Source organism: Urocitellus parryii, chromosome 1 (assembly GCF_045843805.1).
Source record: "Urocitellus parryii isolate mUroPar1 chromosome 1, mUroPar1.hap1, whole genome shotgun sequence".
Lineage (NCBI taxonomy): Eukaryota > Metazoa > Chordata > Mammalia > Rodentia > Sciuridae > Urocitellus > Urocitellus parryii.
Window position 1 is genome coordinate 58115684 of NC_135531.1, and position 9153 is coordinate 58124836.

Here is a 9153-nt window from a genome sequence, read left to right on the forward strand (position 1 = left end):
TTAGTGAAATGTGAGAGGTTTAAATATTAATATTTCTGAAGCCCTCAGGGTAGATTCAACCACCTGCCTCGTCCATAGCAGCTGTCTTGGTTTGCACTAGAGAGACACCATTTTTCTCTTTAAACAAAATATTTTATCAGAGTTGGATTTTAATTGAGCCAGGATGACTTCCAAGCGACTTCATGTTCACTGGCTGGCTTCATCTCTGTCATTTGGAGGTGAAGAGAAATCTCAGAATGTTCTCATCTCCCCCACCCTGTCCATGAAAGTACAGTGTCGAACACAGGCCCACTTTGGCACATGGCACTTTACCAGTACATAGTAAATAGGACAAATAGCAAAATCCCACTTCTGTTGGGACTAAAATGTGAAAAATGCTAAAAAAAAAAGCTAAGCCTACTGTTTCCGGTAAAATAATCCCTGAAATAAAAATGCAGGATTTTTTTTCCCTTTCTTTCTTTCTTTCTTTTTTTTTTTTTTTTAAACATGTGCTTCTTATAACTATAGGCCAGGATGATACACTGTGTATACAACAAAGAATGCTTAGAAAATGTGGTTGGTAGTATTCTTCTGTGGATGTCTTAGGGTTGTTTTCATTTTGAAATAATTCCTTTTCAGCATTTATCAAGGGAAGTTCTTCTACAATTCTGCAAATACATTTTTCTTTGCAGGCGTTTAATTGTTTACTCACTGCTAATGGTTGCTCACAAATATTTACTGAACCTCTCTGTGAACTGTCCTCTAAATTGGACCAGAAAGAAGGTTCAAAACTCTGAGAAGCTTCCCTTTGGTATCCATCCTTTTAAGGTAATCTCTCTGCTGGTATCTGTGCAATTAGCTGAGAGCATTTTAATAACAGGGAATAATAATTGCTGTTTGCTTATCATGGAGAGGAATTTCCCCCCTGTGCATTTATTTTTAGGAGGACGAGATTGTTGTGGAGCACACGGTGATGCTGATAAAGACTTTAATTATGGTGTAAGAGATTTTGGTGGATGAAGGACAAGAATTTGAAGTGATTTTGCTCATATTTTGTTGAGAAAAGAATCTGAAATTCCTGTAATTGTTAAAAATGTAGGGCTGGGGAAATAGCTCAGTTGGTAGAGTGTTTGCCTTGCATGCACAAGGCCCTGGGTTCAAACCCCAGCACCACACACACACACACACACACACACACACACACACACACACTAGAACCTGCTAGAGTAAAAGGTGTTTATATAGATAGCTATAAATCTGTGAAAATGTTTATGTGGGGCCTGGGGATGTGGCTCAAGCTGTAGCGCGCTCGCCTGGCATGCGTGCAGCCCGGGTTCGATCCTCAGCACCACATACAAACAAAGATGTTGTGTCTGCCGAGAACTAAAAAATAAATATTAAAATTCTAAAAAAAAAAAAAAAGAAAATGTTTATGTGTGCAACACAATGTGCAGAGATGAGCAATGAATTAGGTGATAAAAACCAAAAGCCTGTATTTTTGTTACTCTTTTCAGGGAAAAGGTTATATTGTAGACATAAATTAATTCCTGTGCAGGCTTATTTTTCTGGGAAAAAAGAAAGCATGTGCATCTGCATTACCCTATTTTAGTAGAATATTTTTCCATGATTATTTTTTCTTAAAGGACAATGGCCAGTTCTATATAGTCATTTAAATGTTAATTGTAAACATTAAAGGGCTGTACCTGATCCACTCCACCAATCACCACAGAGGTGAAAATGTTCAGGTTTTGAATAACTTAATGGCTTTGATAATTATGTTTCGGAGATCAAGAGCTGTATTAGATAAACTCAATTAATATACATGTAAAAATGTACCTGTGCCACTAGACCTGCAATTAATGGAATGGAAACATATTAGGTTCCTGCAAAGATTCATCAGTTTAAACTCTCTGAGATTCCAGGGGTTCTTTGTCATCCATCATGTAGGAAAGTAAATGTGACTCATGTAGCTGCAGACTGTCAAAGTGAGAGAGAGACTTGAGCTCACCAGTCTGATCACATTAACTCATTCATTTCTGCATTGATTCAACAAATGAGGCCACTGTGCGCCAGCCCCCTGCTCTGTGACTGTGTTACAATGGATAGCAAAAGCACACAACCTCCTCTCTCAAAAGCTAGGTGTTGGAAAAGGTGCATTTTTTGAAAAGCTCAGCCTCACTTAGTTTTTCTAGACGTTTTAAAGAGTTATATAACTCAAGGAAACTTCTGGAATAGAAACTTTTGATACTAGGAAAATTAATGAGGTATCAGGTATTCTGTGATAGGACCACAGACTACATTTCCAGTACGCTGGTTTGTATTATGTGCTATTAAAATTTTTTTTTAAAAAAGCATTATTGTAGTTATTCTACCTATTCTTTTTCTAGACTTATTTATTGCTTCAGTGAAACCTAATACCTTTCTGGCTCAATTAGTAGCTATATAATGGCTACTAATTCACGAGCAGTAGAACTTAGTCTCTACCTCAAGACCCCATTCTCCTTAGTGGCTGAAAATGTAATCTTGCCAGTTCAAGAGGAAGAGTCCAGTTAGTGACAACCCTGTCATTTGCAGGGCTCCAGCACCCTCTCCTCTTCCTGGAGGTGACATCTAAGGCCACAGATACAGAATTCTCTGGTCCTCTGGCTGGGGGTTGGCACTCTGTGAAATGTATTGGTCCTGTGGTCTTTAAGGGTTACTGGCCTCAACAGCCTCTGGATTTTACTGCTATGTCTGTGTGGCCTACTTGAGTCATTTGGACTGCTATCACAGAATGCCAGACTGGGTACCTTTAAACCACCCACATTTATTGTGCACTGTTCTGGAGGCTGGGAAGTCTAATATCAAGACATGGACAGATAAAATGTGAAAGTTCTATTCCTGGTTCAAACCAGGGCCTTCTTGACACATCTTCATGTGGTAGAAAGGTTGAAGGGATCTCTCTTGGGCCTCTTTTATAAGAGCACTGATACTACTCATGAGGGTTCTACCTTCATGACTTCACTCCCAAAGACCCAGCTCCTGAGACCATCACCTCGGAGAGTAGGACATCAACATATAAATTTTGGGGGCGGGTAGCAGGGATTGAATTCAGGGCACTCAACCACTGAGCCACACCCCCAACCCTATTTTGTATTCTATGTAGAGATAGGTTCTTGCTTAGGTCCTCGCTTTTTCTGAGGCTGACTTTGAACTCACGACCCTCCTATCTCAGCCTCCTGAGCTGCTGGGATTATAGATGTGCACCACTGTGCCCGGCTAACATATAAATTTTGAGGGAGACACAAACATTCAGCCCATAGCATGAACCCTCCCTCCCCAACTCTGCACTCTCCTGGTTCCAATCAGGAGAATCCTTTGGAGCTGTGGCTCTTTTCTTGCCCTTTGAGTGGACTTGCCACAGACACCTGACTGGCTCTTTCTGCTTTACCCTCTGGGACAGTTGGTGGCAAACAGCCTCTCAGTGCACTGGGACTTCAAGCAGGGCACCTCTGCTCTGGGACCTCCTCAGTGCCAGGGCCGAGGAGGTGTGGGATGGGGGAGGGATCAGCTGTCACAGCAACAGTAGTATGGCTCTCCTCTCCTTTCTCAACCCTCAGTTCTCTCCCAGTAAGATTTTAAATCTCTCTGCCTGCTGAAAAGAAAATGTTTTTTTTCCAAACCCTTATTGATGGATAAGCTTTATGTGTAGATTCCTTCAGGGCTTTGGGTCTTGATATTCCAAGTCAAGATTTTGGAACTCAGAAAACCTTTTTATGTGTTAAAAGCCCTGGCTTTTGCCTATCAGAGGGCCTTGGTTTTTAAGACCCTTGTCTCTACCACAAGTTTTAAAACTGTTATTTGGAAATGTGGTTGCTTTGTTTCTTCTGTACCTTGCCCTGTCCTCTGTCATAAGACTCAGCCTCAAACTCCAGTTTTTATGGAGGGAAAATGGTGGGTGTTAGGGAAAGAGGTAGCCAGAAGAAGAGTTTACTGAGACCAAAAAACTCATCAGTATGCTGATCCATAGTGGTGCAGAGGTACAGGGAAGAATGAAGGGACTTTGGATTGTATAAAGGGGAGAGAGGAGACGGGTGGGGCTGTGGGAATGGGAAGGACGATAGAAAGAGACAGACATCATTAGCATATATACATGTATGATTACACTCATGGAGCCATGTACAGCCAGAGGAATGAGAAGTTGTCTCCATTTGTGTACTATATGTCGAAATGCATCCTACTGTAAAATTAATTAATTAATTTTAAAAAATGTTACAAACAATACTATCTCATCGGTAAATGTTACAAAAAATGCTATCTCTATAGTACTTATAATTGGGCTACCTGATGGAAGCTCAGGTTTTCTTTATTCAGGGCATGACACACTCCTCAAAATCACTGTGATGTGCCAGTTTCTTTTGCTTACAACTTACTTAGCAAGGCCTTTATTGAGGCCAGTTCTATATCTGACCAAAATTTATGATCTAATTTGCCCTGAAAACTATTTTTATTTCTGCCTTCTAGGCCTCCACAGCGGTTTTTAGATTTGCCAAGTGTGAGATCTCACCCCAGAGCCTTTTTCTTGAAAGTGATTCCTAACATCGAGGAGTAGATGATGTAAGACACTTTTCCAAAATCATTACACAAAACGTAATATGATATGAGACATGACTTTGCAAGCCACGAAGGGAGGAACACAGCTCCAGGATCTGTGAAGTCAACAAAATAACCATTACTAGATGACCGTGGGGGGTCAAGTAGCCTGTTATCCCTACTGTATTTCAAGCCACCGGATGCTGCTCTCAGTTGTCTAAGACTCCACTATATAGGAAAAACAAATAGCAACTCTGGTCTGGATCCCACCTGGCACGCACGAGGTATTTGAAAGTCTTTATTGGCTTCCTGAAGGCTTTTCACAGCCCTGGGAGACAAGCAGATCTGCTAGAGCTGCTTGTCAAGGGGAATCTCTTGACCCCCAAGGCACTCAGAAAAGAACCCTAGAGGAGCTTTGCCTGAAGGGAGGAGATGGAATTTTGACTCTTGTTCCGGTGTTAGGGGAGCCCTGGTGCCTAGACAATTTTTTTTTTTTTTAAATACTGTTAAAGAGAAAGCCTTGCTCACCTCATTGATCTGGGACAAGGTTTTTCTGAAGTCTTGAAGGATAGGACAGGGTCCTTCCCCACTCAGGGATGCAGAATGACAAAGTGCAAATCTGGTTGAGGCCCAAGTTGGCTGTACTTACTGTCTTTCTAGCTGGGAAACAATTTAGGTTGAAGAATGGCCCTGAGTTAAAATCTCATCTCTGCTGTTTTTATAGGGTATGCTTTAAATAATAATAGTTCAACAATATTTTCTAAATATGTAAAATTATCTGCCCATATTAAATACGTTCTTTCAAACTACAGGCTCCTCTTTGTACATTTGTGAGTTTCCTTTCCCAATGAGAATCACTGAATTTGACTTTTTACATTAATCCCAGCGCTCATCTGGAGTTGGAGCATATACTGTACAACATATAGCCTAACCCATCTGAATGTCGTTACCATTCATTATCTTTAAAAGCCTTTATGAGACAGCTCTGTGCTCGGGGCGCTGTCTCGATGGATGCACAGCCTTTGGTTTCTGGCACTTTGCAAGCTAAGATGATTCTGCAATAGCCAGGCGCTGAGGCTTAAAAACTGATATCTGGCAAGATCAAGTTGCAGTGAAGGCATTTTCATTGCACACGAGAGGAAGGAAGGGATTCTTGGGATCATATGGAACATAGTGAGTAATGCAGAGGAGTGAGAATTGGGTGTGAAGATGGGTAGTCTGGAAAATCTCAAAGGTGGTGATTGGATTACAGGAGCTGTTCCAGAGAAGGGAAGGACGCAGAATAGGTAGGTCCAGACAGTTAGGGAGAAGTCCAGATGGGAATGGAATGATCAGATAAAGTATGCGATTTCAAAGATTGGAATCTTTTGATGCTATCAATGAATGGAATATTCTGCATCCTTTTTGTTTGTTTGTTTGTTTGTTTGTTTTTTGTCCTGGCTCTGGGCTATGAAGACAGACAAGACAATTCCCTCACTACAGAAGCTACCAACTCAGTATCTGGTGTATGAGGGTACATGTAGCAGAGCGTGTTCTGATTGCGTGGGAGCAAGGTGAAGAATTTGAGGAAGGTGGCCTCCTAGGGAGAGCTTTACAGAGGAAGTGACATTCTGCAGATAAGGAAACTCTGAGGCCCAGAGAGGTAAAAGGCATTGTCCTAGAAGCTACAACAGAGGAGGAACAGAGCTGAGTTTAAAGCCAAGCCTTCTACCCCTGGGCTATCTGTCCTTCCGGGACATTCTACTGGTATAGTTATGTCTGCCCAAGGAAGATAAGGAATCTCATGGGGAACAAGGAGCTGCAAAACAGAAAGGGAAACAATTTAGATTGAAGAACTGGAGCTACTCTGGGGTTTCCTGATGACAAACCTTGAGGCTGGCCTATTATGCAAAAGACTTGCATCCTGGGCACTCTTAAGATGGGAATGAAGGTCACACAGTGGAGAGTTGAGGGATGGAATCTTTAGGCTGTGATTTGACCTCTGGATCTGGTTTTGTCTGAAGCCAGTTCTAACAGTGGAATTTTGCTTCATCTAGTTTGAGTTATGACCTGCTGCCAAGCATTTTAACTGGTACAACTGAGCAACTGTGGTTGTTTTGACAGTGGCTCTTCCAAGCCTTTTGCAGGAGTTTCCTGAAAGTATATTTTTATCCCTAGTGAGACTATAGATGCAGAGACGGAGAAAAATGATCCATAAGATGCTGAAAGAGATAAAGAGCCGGGAGAATCTGATGAACACCTGGATGGTACATTGAAAGATGAATTTCTTATCTTTGTAAGACTCTCAGTTGTACAGTTTCTAGTGAGGTGATACTGACCAGTGTATGGGAACGCTACAGAAGGATGTCAGACAGTTCTGGGTGGGGGGGACTGAAAACCTATAATTTCTTGTCTTATCTTTCTCTTCTCAATCATGTTTAATTTGAGTGGCTCTGTCATAGAATGAGGAAAATCTTGGAATTCTCCAAGAAGCACTCATTTATGATTTGTGAAGACTTTCTGGCTACCAGAGGGAGCCTTAAACCATTCTTCTGGTATGATGCACTCTAGGGAAACTCAAAAAGACCGTGTCCCCAGAGCAGTGGAAAATACTCACCTTGTGGTTTTAAGGTTCAGTGTTCAAATTAGTTGGGAGTTAGGATGACTTGAATGTTCTTCATGTAATTAGAGAAGAGAAAAGTTCTCAGTTTAATTCCCTTCATTTAGAATGTTATTATTAAATTAGCCATGACCCAAAGGGCCTAGCCTGAGATAGTATTGAAAATACAGGCAACAAAAGGAAACAAGAAAATCTGAAATTGACAGTAGTTAACCTAATACACGAACATTAGGATCCTAGCCAAAGAGATTCACAGCTCAATGGGTCTCCTTACCTTTCCTTGGTACACAGATATAATCTGATTTCCCAGTTTCACAATGAAAAATCCAGTGTAATATCAGAATCACCGTTATGTGTATAGAGAAGCTGGAATATAGCTGTGGATAAGCTGGCTGCCCAGCTGACAACTGGCAAGGTGACCCAGAGTGACTCTTGAGCCACAGGTTTGGTATGGAATAGTTAGAAATGCCATTTGGAAGAACACTGATTTGAAGATAACCTCACTGGATGTCATGGGAGGAAAAATGGTCTCTTGTTCTTTCTGAAAGACCTGAGATGCTTTGTTTGTTTAGTATCACAGATGCTTTGCTTGTCTTATTATCTCATTTCTAGAGTGATCCAACAGCTGAGGGTGAGTAAGCAGAACAGGATGCCATTTCCCTAGAAAAGCATTCTTTATGCCTTGGAGAGGTGAGCTTTTGGGACAGGACAGCCTAGAACCATGTTCTTAAGACCAGAATCCTGATCAGCGGGAGAAAGAAGTCACCCAGTTTCTAAGTCAGGGAGCTTCCCTTGTTTAGTCTGAGAAAGCTCAACTTCCGGTGGTTTTTCCAGTATGCTAATGACACAGGAGGGGAAGAGTCAATAATTCCAGCACCAGTGAGATTCTTTGGAACTGAGTAGAAAATTCCATTATATTGACTAGCTCTTGAGGAAGAGACTCCTGGACAATTGTTAGCTTGGCACTATCTTTTGGTGGTGCTTATCACAGCAACTCATATTATTTATTATGTTGAGTTGCATGAAAGTGCAGATAGTCAGAATTTTCCCTTAAAGTAGAGCAATGACAGGTTCATATAGTTCAACCTGATAGCTGAACAAAAAAACCCAGTGCTAGTGTGAGGTAAATGGGCGTATATGTGGCGTATAATGATCTATAGTTTGCTTATTAATTTCACTTCCTGTTGAGCTCTCTGAGGCAAGCCAAAGTGAAACAGGATATCTGCTTCCTTTTGACTTTTTGGGAGTGGTGGCTCTGTTCACTCTTGTAGCACTGTCAGTCTTTAGTGACTGCTGCAGCTATGGTCTCCCTCTCTCCATGGTCTCAGTTAAGGTCTCTGGTTAGCCGGCCTTAGGTTCCCAGACTATGCCTTTATAGCATGTCACTACTGTTGACTTGGAGAACTTTCTAGTCTTTAACCTCCTGTTTTTGAAGATACCTGATTTTTTCTTTTTTGGGGGGTAGGGGAGGATTTCTATTCAAAATTTTTGCTCAGCACCACCAAAAAGTCTAATGTGGCTTAACTTTTGCTTTTTAAACAGATATTTTCTGGATATCTTATCATAGAAACTCATATTAGTTATTACTTACCTGCAGCCTGTTGACTCAGCTCTCACATCTGTGTCTCTAAAATAAACTTTAGATAGAGCTCCTCCCCCCATTTAAAAAATTTCTACTTTTAAATTAAAGTTTGTTTGTAACAGAGTTGGGATTACAAATCACTTAGACAATTGTCTAGCCATATTGAAAAAAATAAAACAAAACCATATGAAAGGGAGAGGGAGACTTTTACCAGTGTCCAAGTGGATTGAAGAGCTAACTATGAAAATTATAATTTAGAAACTTTAAGGGGAAAAAAGTGGGAGACCAAAATTTTAAGATATTGGAATGGGATGATTTTCTTAAAGAAAATATGTAAGAAATATATTATAAAGAAAATACTTTGAAAAAAAAATAAAATACTTTGTACATTTGGCCATATTAAAGTTAGTAAACTTCTGTG

The 9153-nt window shown here is 40.8% G+C and overlaps 1 non-coding gene across 1 annotated transcript; it reads left to right on the forward strand.

Annotated features, from left to right (window-relative positions):
* The first annotated feature begins 1082 nt into the window (after nucleotides 1–1082).
* Nucleotides 1083–1152, forward strand: Trnaa-ugc (transfer RNA alanine (anticodon UGC)). Its single transcript has one exon. It is a non-coding gene; the product is annotated as a tRNA-Ala (tRNA).
* Nucleotides 1153–9153: the final 8001 nt, after the last annotated feature.